Raw genomic sequence first — 12,358 nt, 5'->3', positions numbered from 1 at the left:
TTAAGAACATGTTTATGTCACTTTTTTTTGTGACAACAAAAAGTTTGACATTTAAAAACATATTAAATACATACGTGTTAGTGTATAGAATGAATAATAAAATTTAATTTTACAACCCAATATTTTATAGACACGAATAACGCATAAACATTTACACATATGTAATTTGTATGCATATAAATACATATCCATATATGTATTTATTTCGGTAAGCAGCACATATTGATAAATTGTAAACGATGCAATAAAAATCGAAATTTGAATCCCGGACATTGGCTCTTTTACGCCGTTAAATGTAAAAAAAACGAAAATTGTTTTTTTCTAATGCGCTTTGTAAAAATTTAAAAATTTACTTTGACAAAAATAAAAACCTCTCAATAATTTTCCAAATTCTGCTTACAAAATCATGTATTATTACAAATGTAAAAGAAAAAAAAATATTTATCAGAACTTTTCTTATTGTTATCTATTATAACATATAACGTAATTCAATCATTCACATATAATATGAATTTATAATTCAGTAATTTATCAAAGAATTTATTATGCATTATTACAGTATTATACTATTACTGAAATTCCGATATCACGGTTAATAATGTAACGGTTAATTAAGAATCCCTTACTTTGAAATAGGCATAATGTGAATTAATTAATATTTTAGTCATACGGATATTCCTGACAAAACTGCAGTAATACAGTATTATAACTATTATTATTATAATTATATTTTTCAGCTTATAAATTTTATTGATGTATAGAGTAGTAAACTAACACTTTTGAAATCGTAAATTATCTATACTAAAATACAAAATTTTTTTTTCTTCAATTTGAAACTTTTTCAATGTTATTTGTCCTGTATGTATTTTATTAATGCACAATTTAACAATAAGAGTCGGATGAACTAAATTGTGAAGTTATCTTTGACTTGCAAAATTCAGCAATGCGGTAGTAATATATAATTCAGCAATTCACATCTATAAGCCGAATTGCGTATTAATATCATATTTTTGCATTTTAAAAGCTAAGATATACGTTAGTTAATCATATTATCACTGCATAGGAATATATTTTTTTTCAAATTCAAATTCAATTTCAAATTTGAATTTGAATTTGAATTTGAATTTGAATTTGAATTTGAATTTGAATTTGAATTTGAATTTGAATTTGAATTTGAATTTGAATTTGAATTTGAATTTGAATTTGAATTTGAATTTGAATTTGAATTTGAATTTGAATTTGAATTTGAATTTGAATTTGAATTTGAATTTGAATTAGAATTTGAATTTGAATTTGAATTTGAATTTGAATTTGAATTTGAATTTGAATTTGAATTTGAATTTGAATTTGAATTTGAATTTGAATTTGAATTTGAATTTGAATTTGAATTTGAATTTGAATTTGAATTTGAATTTGAATTTGAATTTGAATTTGAATTTGAATTTGAATTTGAATTTGAATTTGAATTTGAATTTGAATTTGAATTTGAATTTGAATTTGAATTTGAATTTGAATTTGAATTTGAATTTGAATTTGAATTTGAATTTGAATTTGAATTTGAATTTGAATTTGAATTTGAATTTGAATTTGAATTTGAATTTGAATTTGAATTTGAATTTGAATTTGAATTTGAATTTGAATTTGAATTTGAATTTGAATTTGAATTTGAATTTGAATTTGAATTTGAATTTGAATTTGAATTTGAATTTGAATTTGAATTTGAATTTGAATTTGAATTTGAATTTGAATTTGAATTTGGATTTGAATTTGAATTTGAATAATGAGAAAATTTCTTTTATTTTAACGGATTTTATTGTCTGTTTTATCAGTCCAATGTCCACGACATAAAAAAGGAATAAATTATCAAAAATTTACAAAATTATACATACATACATATTATAGAAGAATATGGATATGTATATAAATATGAGGTTGTAAAAAGGAGAAGTAAATTTTTTTATGTATAATCGTAATTTTCTTTTTCATCATCTTCTTCTATCTTAACCATATAATATTTATTTATGCCAGTGTTAAAAATTTCTCGCATATAAAGAAAATTCTTTTTTTTTTAAACTTTATTTTGTAACCCAGAATATATTTTAACAAAAATATAATAATTATAACTATAATAATAATAATTATAATAAAACAATAATAATAAAATATAATTTAGCAATATAATAGTTTAATAAAACAGTTATTATAAAATTTTTCAAAAAAAAAAGTAAAAAAAAAACAATATTTTCTCATTGTAATTTTTTTTTATTTTTTGTTTTCTATATTATTAATTTTTCTCTTATATGGGTGCTAAAATATATATATTGTAATACATATATATAAGTATTTGCGTTTTATATTTTAATTTAAATTTTAGAAAAGTTTTAATTTTTGCAAGTATAAATTTATTTGGGGAATATGTTGTTCAAATAATTAATAAATATTTCAAAATATTAAATCATATATGTATGTTAATATGTATGCACACATCAATATATACATATATAAATTCAAAAATTACTTCATATACATATACCCACACACATACAATCACGCGCATTATTGTTGTGATGTGGTAGGTGAAAATGAAATCTTAATTTTTGGTAATCTGAAAAAAAATTAACAAAAACAAAAAACCCCTTAATTTCAAAATATGACAGGAAACATAGTCAAAGGAATAGAGAAAGAATGACAGAAAGAGGAGGGAAAAGAAAGAGAATCTTAGCATAGAAGGGCGGATATGCAAAAAAAAAAAATACAAAAACATAAAAAACACGAACGAGTATATATGGATGGCTGGACGGACAAAGGAGTGAAAAGAATTTTTTGTTTAGAGTAACGAGTTTCAACAAAACAGAGAGTCTCAGTACAAAAAAAAACACGCGTTTGTATCTATTAAAAAAAACATTGAAGTTAATTTAAAAAATTGATTTTTCTTTTTTTAATGTTAATTTTTTTTCTTTTTTTCTCAATTATTACAAAAAAGTAAGTGTTTTTACAAAAATTGTTTCTCTATTTGACAAAAGAAGAAAGTGTTACTTTCGTTATAAATTTTGAAAAGAGTGAAGTAGTGTTCTCTTTTCATTTTTATTTTTATTTTGGAAAATCAAAAAGGAAAACCTTGGAAAAAAATGAAATCAAATCGGAAACTCTTCGAGGTTTAAATTAAAAAAAATTATAAAATGGTTGTTTGTGTGTATTCCTAATTATAATTTTTTTCTTTTTTTTTTCGGTTTTTTATTTTACTTTCTTTTCCCAGCATACTTATATGACAGTGATATATAGTAATTTTATAATAAAAAAATGTGATGATTATTTGAAATAACTACAAGGAAAATAACAAAATTAAAAAGCAAAAAAGAGAAAAAACCTATATATTCTAATGTCATACACCGATACATAATAACATTACATATTTATATATGAAATTCAAATAATACAATTATGACATTCAATTGTATAAAAAGAAAGAAAAAATAAAAAATTAAAAAATATGCAAGAACAAAATATATTAAAGAATTATTAAAAAAATTTAAATTAAATCAACCGTGTCTAATCACATATAAATAATACAGAGAGAAACAGAGAAAGATTGATGTATAACAACAAAATAAACAAAGAAAAAAAAATCAATTTATGGTAATTGCAAAATTTTCACAAAATTTAAATTTTTTACATATATTTTCGGATTATATTAATATTTCTTATTATAATATGTCATATCATATTTACATATATTTTACAGATGTAACATTCCCCCCCCCCCCCCCCCCAAAACACCCACATATATACATATATATATAATTATTGTTATGATTCATTATCCTATGCATATGTATACAGGTATATAGAGCTATATACATATATATAGAGCCCGGATTTAAATAATTTTGCGCCAGTTTTGTAACTCACGCCCTATAAAAATCAAACATATATTATTATTTATTTATCATATGTATGTATACATGTAGAGATCGTCATAAGGTTTTTTTATGTTATAAATATATTATTATATGTTCACGTGATGCCGTTACTTATTTATAGTAATTTACATAAATACTAGATTTTTATTCTTATTCACAAGCACTATAGTATATGTCACATTTAACGTTTCGTATATAAAAAAGTCTTAATAACCTTATTAATTGCTTTTTATACAGAATGTGATCCATCTAGATGTTTTACTTTCCCCAACAATATGAAAAATATTTACTCGTGTTAGCTATAATGTCCATACTGTCTAAGTAGCAAAAAAAGGCTTAGTGCTTCACAAATAATTAATATTTAATGAAAGTTGGAGTTATACGATCACAAAAATTTATAAATTCGTTAACCAGCAAGATGCTAAGTGCTTTCTTAAAATCTTTGTTACAAAGGTGGTATAGTAAAGAAGCACAAATATGCTAAGTACATCAGTTGGTATTAATAATTTTAACATTATTACTTAGTCATTTTATGCTAAATGCAAAGCTGTGCAACTAAGTAACTTTTCTGCAAAATCTCCTACTTTATTAAAAAAACTCTTTTGAAGTAAAAAAATTATTTAAACAGTTTAATTAATTAAAAATAAAAAAATAAGAATTAAATTATATAGTGTTATTCAAAGTAATAGTTTCTTTTCGCAAAATTTGCAAACTTTCAGAACGCTCCCCTACAAAATATGAAATTTGGCACTAAGCATATCTTTACGCTTCACCATCGTTATGTACCCACTACATAATTCAGATTATAGATACGTATTCATTACTGAATTCTTTGACATATATATATATATATATATTGTAGTATAGCATTACTATGTAAATATACATATTGCGTTTCTGTTTTATTAGGCAACCATACATACGTTTGAAGCTCTAAATTATTTATGTTAAACTGGAGTTTAACATAATTTATAATTACGGCATAAAATTCATTTTGGTTTCCTTTGAGATGTCTTAAGAATTCAGTACAACTATATTACTTGATATTGAAAATACAATAATACGAAACTGCTACACAATTCCAATATATAATTTAGCATTATAGAAGTAAAAAATTATGTTGATCTATTAGTAGGTTTAGTTCTAACAATCTTGTATAACATTTTACATACACATTTTATGTACATAATAAATTGGTATTTATTAGTAAACCAGGTGGCGTGCTACTTTCTCTAAACGATTCTCGCATTTGCAATTTTGACAAAATGTAGATCGAATGAAGCAAAAATGGTACTTCAGAATTCTACTTTCGCATATGTTTCATTCACTTGCCATTTTGTTTACGAATCCTATTGCGAAAGTTTAAGTTTTTGAAAAAATAAAACTTAACAATGTAAGTGTTACATTTATTTTGCTTTATTAAATTAAAAAACCTTGCATTTCTAATTTACTTTGCAGTTTTATTTTTATGGGACTTAACTTTTTATCTATAGTCTTACAAACTTCGGTTATAAATTCGGCTGCTTAAAAATCTTTTGGTATCCATATTTTAAAAAATTAACAATTATACTTTTTAACATACACATATTTAAATGTATGTATATTAATTATATCGCCCCCTTAATATACATATATTTAAATGTATGACTATTTTAAAATAATTCGAATGTGTATTTTCAAAAAACTGTCAGAAATGTCAAAAACAAAATATTTTAGAAATGCTGCCAGTTTAAATTTTTTGTTATGCGATTTTGTTACATAGTACCACATCACTTGCGAATCGCAAATCAACTTACAAATTGGCGACTTTCGGATTTTTAGATAGAACACAATAAATGATTTATTGCATCCTAAAAGTTTGATTTTGTTTTCTCCATTTTAATTAGACTATCTTACATTCATCAATTTTTAAATTATTTCAACACAACTTTACAAACTTAAGCAAAAGAACAAATGCCAAAATCTTAAACTAACAATCCGGCTACATACTTGCACTTATGTATGTTCTTGATATGAATGCATTTCATTCAAATTTCATTTGCATGACTTTTAAATCTTTCACATTTTAAGTTTTAAGTACTGAACCAGCTGTTTTTTGAAGGGCTAATTATAAATATAAAATAAATCAGAATTAAATCATTGGTTTGAAAAGTAGGATTTTTCCTATTTCTTTTTGAAAAACAATCGTCCATTTACATGTAAATTACATAATGATGAAATTCGAAAAACTAATATAAATGACTATATTTTCCAATAAAAAACTTTCATCATTACTTTTCCTAAGAAATTTGGAAAGCAGCTTCATAAAAATTAACAGACGAAAATTGAAATTCTACTAAGTCTGACAGGCGATAATTTTAAAAAAATATACAATTGATTAATATTTGATAATTAACAAATAATTAAAATCTTAATATTCTTTATCTTACGAGTATTGTTAAGAGAAAAACAATATCAAAAATTTGGAAGAAATGGGTTTCAAATTATTGTTAATTTCAATAACTATTTTGTCATTTTAAAGTTTGGATATGCAGGTTACCAATAAGAGAAACAATTCGTTATTTTTCTGCGTTTTCGAAATGTTTGCGGTTTCGATACAATGATCGATAAAAAATTTGTATTTTTGGGATTTTAAGGGTCACAAAATTTTCACGGGAGGTAAATTTCTAGAGAAATAGGATATAGAACAAAATCTGACAAAGATTCTTTCGTATATAAAATTTCAGTTTTCTATCTACTTTATCCCAACTTTGATGGAAAAGTGCTGAACTTCAATAATTTTGGTCATCTTGTGTGGCTTTTTTATTTTTAATAATCTTGTTATCACATTTTGTAACGTCTGATAGGAAGATCACGCATCACGAGGAGTATTTGTAGATATACATAATATCGTACCATAACTATATAATGTTTTTTGTAAAGTCTAAGAAAGATAAATTTATTAATAAATCCTTTTTAATACTTTTCCAAAAAAATTTTGAAAAAAAGTGCTTGTTAGTTTCACTCTGTCTGTCCGTCTGTCCGTGTGTCTGTTTACAAAACTTCTACACCCTTGAAGATACAAAGCTGAAATTGTATATATATATATAGATCTTTACTAGAAATTTATTTCCGTAGAACAAAATTTTTACCTATCTCCCCCACTCTAGAAGTTATACCCCCCCGAAACCCTAAAAATGACCTTTTTTAACTATTTGTTGCAATGAAACCATAAGCATTTTTAAAATTTTGCAAACGTATAAAGGCAGCGGCTTGCTTCCCCTATCGCGGTATACTACTGGTAAACTTTAGAAAAACAAAATGGCCTCTCAAATTTACCGTTATCTAAAGTTTTTTTTTTCCAAATTTTTGATTTCGTTTTTCTTCTAGACTCCAGCCTGTAGAAGCTTGAAATTTTAGGGGCTTTTAGACATTAACAAATAGTTCATTTCGTTAGAAGAAAATTTTTTTCCATCTCCACCCCCTCTCAAGTTATCGCCTCTTGAAATTTGTAAAATATGAATTTTTGGCGCCTTATATCTCCGAAACCGCAAACGTTTTCAAATTTCTATAAACATAAAAAGCTAGCGGTAAATTCCATGACATTAAAAAATATAATTATTTTTCTTAACTCACACAATTAACCCTTAAATTCGAGCATTATGTTAACCACTTTTTATATTAATTTTTGCTTTATTTCAAAGACTGCATGAATGCATCATCCTAAATATATGCAATCCTAGAAATAGTTAAATATGAATGAAAATAATTTTAATAGTGAGATAGGTATACATAGACTGTATTTAAAAGCAGAATTTTCACTTGTTGAAGGGAAAAGTGCTACAATACAAACCATTGGTTTGACCTAACTTTATTGTAAATGACAGCTCTTTTACATTTCTTTACGACCTCTTTCCTTTATTTACAATACCATTTACAATATATAGTTACGGTGTATTTTAAGTCAATGGGCCGTGACCTCAAAAATCGTGTTCTCAAAAGCCGTGATCTTAAAATTATGGTAATACTGTTTTACTATATGTGTAACTCAGCAAATAAAATTTTTATTTTAATATTGTTCTACTAACAATATCCATGTATTGATAACATGAATATTGTTAGAGGACCTTTTAATATTCGCCTACTAACACTTCCATGTAATATGCATGTATTTCCGGTTGATTGATCTCGATCTAGTTAGGTCTCTTTCGTTGCCAGCGTCGTAAACTTCACCGTCACGTCTTAGCAGAGCAATTTTGAAGTCTAGTGTATAAGATTTTTAATTAAAAATAAAATTAAAATTTAATTTTTCAAATAAAATTTTCAATATATTTGGGAACAATGATTAAATAACATAAAAGTTTAAAGAAACGTTGCTTTATGGCAACCCAATTTTTTATGTCTTAAGAAATTAAAAAGTATTTTGAACTTACCTGTTATTATATCTAGATTTTTTTTTTCAATAAAAAATTTATTAATATTTCAGATAACTTTACAAAAATATAAGAAATTCATTGATTATAATTAACATTTTTGATTTTTTAAGACTGTTAATAATTTAAAACTAACGTTTTTTAAATAATTTTTAAATAATTATCAATTGTAATTTCTAAAATTTTTTATATGTTGTTTAAGTTTACTTTTAAAACCGTCCAGCCTTTCACTATTTTAAATGCTTGCAGGAGGACTGTCAAATAATTTTATTGCACTGCATTTTAAACCATTTTGCTTTTTAGTTTTCCTAGCTCGAGATATATCTAAGTTTCTCCTATTTCTAGTATAATAATTATGTATGTATATTTTCTTTTTTTGTCAGAAATAATTTTAACTTAAAATTTTTATTCAAAATATTATATATGTATTTACATATTTAAAAATACGTTATATTAGGTCATCTTCATAAAAAGTATCGGTTCTGACATAAACATAATTCCTTAGTACTAGTTCTAGGACTAATTTTAAAAAAGAGTTTTTAGTGCTTAATTCATCATTATCCCTATTTGTTTTACGTGAAATTTAGAGCAGTGACTCCAGCTACATATGTTAAACCTAAATTTCGATTAGAATTGTAAGCAAGTTTAGCTACATGTGTTGGTATTCCGCCAGATCTTTTAATAGCTATGCTTATAAGTATGTTTGGTTGGTTGCTTCAAGTTTTTTATTTGGTAGTCCCAGCTCAGATTTTCATGAATTATCTTTCCTAAATGCTTATTATTGTTTAAATTTTGAATTGAATTACCTTTATTCTTAATTGTGATATCTTTAAACATTTTCTTTTTTATATATTTTTGATAATAAGAATAAAATTGAGATTGGAATAAAATTCTGCATTCCTCTTCTAAACCAGCTTTTTAAATTGGAACCAAGCATCCTTTTTCAATTCATCCGGAAGTTCGCCGCCGATGAAACATTTGTTTATTAAATTGGTTAAGAACTGTCATTGGTTAATATCTACCAGTTCCTGCAAATCTTTAATTGTTATTTTATCCAATCTTGGTGCAGCATTTCTATTAAAGTTCATTCTCTACCTCATTGAAAAACTTATTTTTCCACTACCTTATTGAAAAACTTATTTGTAGTTTGTGCCGTCTCGTAATCAGTACTTATTCTTTCCCCTTTTCTCATTTACAAATGTAAGTTGTTCAGATACTTCATCATTCATTGTAGCATTTAAAGTTTTCCACACTTTTCTAGAGTCGTTTTCTGCTTTTCAAATCGCTAAGGTTATATCCTTATTTTTAACTTCTTTAATTAACTTTTCTATCTCCCTTTCAGTTTCAATATATGTCATTTTCTTCATAATTGTTTGGGTTTTTTATGCTTATCATGCATTGATTCACTGTGTTTCAATTTGTTCAGTATGAACGGCGTTACCCAACTGTTATTTCTACTTCTGAAACGGGTAAATTTTGTACACATTTCTGTGGCCTCTTATAGGCAACTTTTAGGGTATCTTTCATTTTATAGCAACTAGAGTTAACTGATGATCTGAAAATTGTTATCTTCTACTTTGTAAGTAGTATTGAAATTATTATTTATATTTGTAACTATATGATCAACTAAACTATTTGTTTGCTGTGTGACTCTTGCACTTTCAGTTTTGTTTACTATGTAATATCCTGAAATAGCTATCATATCTTTATATTTCACTAATAGGTTATTAATTTTCATATTTTTAGCACTTTTCCAAAAATTTTTTGAAAAAAAGTGCTTATTAGTTTCACTCTGTCCGTCCGTCCGTCCGTCCGTTCGTCCGTCTGTCCGTGTGTCTGTTTACAAAACTTCTACATTCTTAAAGATAGAAAGCTGAAATTTAATACGTGCATAGATCTTTACTAGAAACTTATTTTCGTAGAACAAAATTTTTACCTATCTCCCCCCCTCTAGAAGTTATACCCCCCCAAAACACTAAAAATGGCCCATTTTAACAATTTCTTGCAATGAAACCATAAGCATTTTTGAAATTTTGCAAGCGCAGAAAGGCAGTGGCTTGCTTCCCCTAGCGCGGTATACTATAGTTAAACTTAAAAAAAACAAAATGGCCGTCCAAAATTTACCGTTATCTAAAGTTCTTTTTTCCAAATTTTTGATGTCGTTCTTCTCCTATACCCCAGCCTGCAGAAGCTTGAAGTTTTAGGGGCTTTTAGACATTAACAAATAGTTCATTTCGTTAGAAGAAAATTTTTTTCCTTCTCCACCCCCTCTCAAGTTATCGCCTCTTGAAATTCGTAAAATTTGAATTTTTGACACCTTATATTTCCGAAACCGCAAGCTTTTTCAAATTTCTATAAACGCAAAAAGCTAAAGGTAAATTCCATGAAATTAAAAAATATAATTATTTTTCTTAACTCATACAATTAAATCTTAAAATCGAGCATTATGTTAACCCCTTTTTATGTTAATTTTTGCTTTATTTCAAAGACTGCATATATGCGTCATCCTAAATATATGCAATCCTAGAAATAGTTTCGTTTATGAATGAAAATAATTTTAATAGTGTGATGAATATACATAGATTGTTTTTAAAAGCAGTATTTTCACTTGTTGAAGGGAAAAGTGCTACAATAAAAAACCATTGGTTTGACCCAACTTTATTTGAATATGAAAATTAGATATGTGAAAATTAATAATTTTGTTTTGGATCAAGTCTTTTTTTTGTTTTGTCACTCTTTTGTTTTTGCATATTCAAAATTGACAAATACTGTTAATTGTAAGTTTTTCTTCATTATTTGTACCGCTTGATTTTTTGTTTATTTGCTTTTAAAAATCGGTGAATGACACCGCTTGACCTAAATTGTTATTATTGGTAAAAAATTTTAATTTTGAGCACACTTCATCACTTTTTGTTATTAAATTCACTAGTGAATCATTTAATTTTTCTGTATACTTCTTGAGCACTACATTCCTAAGCAGGTCTGTGATTGTAACAATTTTTCTTTTTTTTGTTCATTCGTTAAGTCATTTTAACGCTCCATAAATTTCTGTTCCATAGTTTTTAGTAGTCCCATTATTTCGTTTTCATTCCATTACAGAGTGTTTTCAAAATATTTTGTATGTACAAAACACAATCGTCACACAAAAATTTTAGCCTCTTGTTTGTTTCTAAAATACTGCTCTGGTATTTATCTATACCAGAACATTTCACCGAAACGTGTAAATATGTATTTTACTACACACGCCGGCAAACCAAATACCTTCACCCCTAATTCTGCTTTTGCACATTTTACAGTCAGGCGCCCTATAGTTGACTGTGATAACCGTTGTACTAAAACAGAATTTTTACACGATCTTACGCAATTTTATTTTAATTTAAAAATTGTTTTTAATTTTACCATAGTTAAAGTTCCAATCGTTCCATTAAGCGATTCAATCAAAAATTCAATCACAATTCGAGAGAGATATACTTTTTATAAAGAACTTTTTATTAAATTAACTACTTCAACCTTTACAAAATTAACTTTAACTTAACCTAACATTTTTTTCACCTAACATTTGCAATAATTATATGTAAAACACATTTCGAATTTTAATAGTTTTTTTAATATAAATTTATTATAAGCGGAAACGTCCAATCAATATTTTCTACACAGAAAGAAACCTTGACGTGAAAAGTATTGAGAGCATATTAAAGCGTTAACTTCGAAAGAAAAATGGTAAAATAGATGTATAAATTTATTATAATGCAAAATAAATGTACGTATATAGTTATTAGTAAAAAGAAATTGCACGAAAGTACTTTTTTTCGATCGGAGGAAATCATCGACAGAGAATTCAGTGGCCGCTTACCGGGGTGCGGGTTGAAATACTGTGCCACTTTAAGGCCACTAAAACCTTGGACCGTTGTTAAAACTAAAACTAGTCACTAGACTAATCATTATTATAAATTTGGCCAAAAAACTTTGTTTTTTTATTTTTAAAAAACTCTTCCAAAATTCCATTGGGAATATTTGATAGGTAAT

The 12,358-nt window shown here is 25.7% G+C and overlaps 1 protein-coding gene across 9 annotated transcripts in view; it reads left to right on the top strand.

The window, feature by feature from the left end:
* LOC129606822 (uncharacterized protein DDB_G0283357) overlaps positions 1-12,358 on the top strand; it is an 87,309-nt gene that overhangs the window by 18,125 nt on the left and 56,826 nt on the right. The window contains exons 1-2 of one of the 9 annotated variants that reach the window (XM_055517457.1): positions 2,442-2,572; positions 3,257-3,636. The exons of 5 other annotated variants lie outside the window; for them this stretch is intronic. The gene's annotated coding sequence lies outside the window, so the exon portion shown is untranslated. Of the gene's footprint in view, positions 1-2,441; positions 2,573-2,598; positions 3,156-3,256; positions 3,637-12,358 lie in introns of those variants that run through there. 3 more of the 9 variants (XM_055517449.1, XM_055517431.1, XM_055517440.1) reach the window with 3 other exon arrangements.

The sequence above is a fragment of the Condylostylus longicornis genome, unplaced genomic scaffold (genome assembly GCF_029603195.1).
Source record: "Condylostylus longicornis isolate FDR11 unplaced genomic scaffold, ASM2960319v2 ptg000003l, whole genome shotgun sequence".
Taxonomy (NCBI): Eukaryota; Metazoa; Arthropoda; class Insecta; order Diptera; family Dolichopodidae; genus Condylostylus; species Condylostylus longicornis.
The sequence above is the reverse complement of the archived record's forward strand: the minus strand, read 5'-3'. Positions and strand labels throughout refer to the sequence as shown.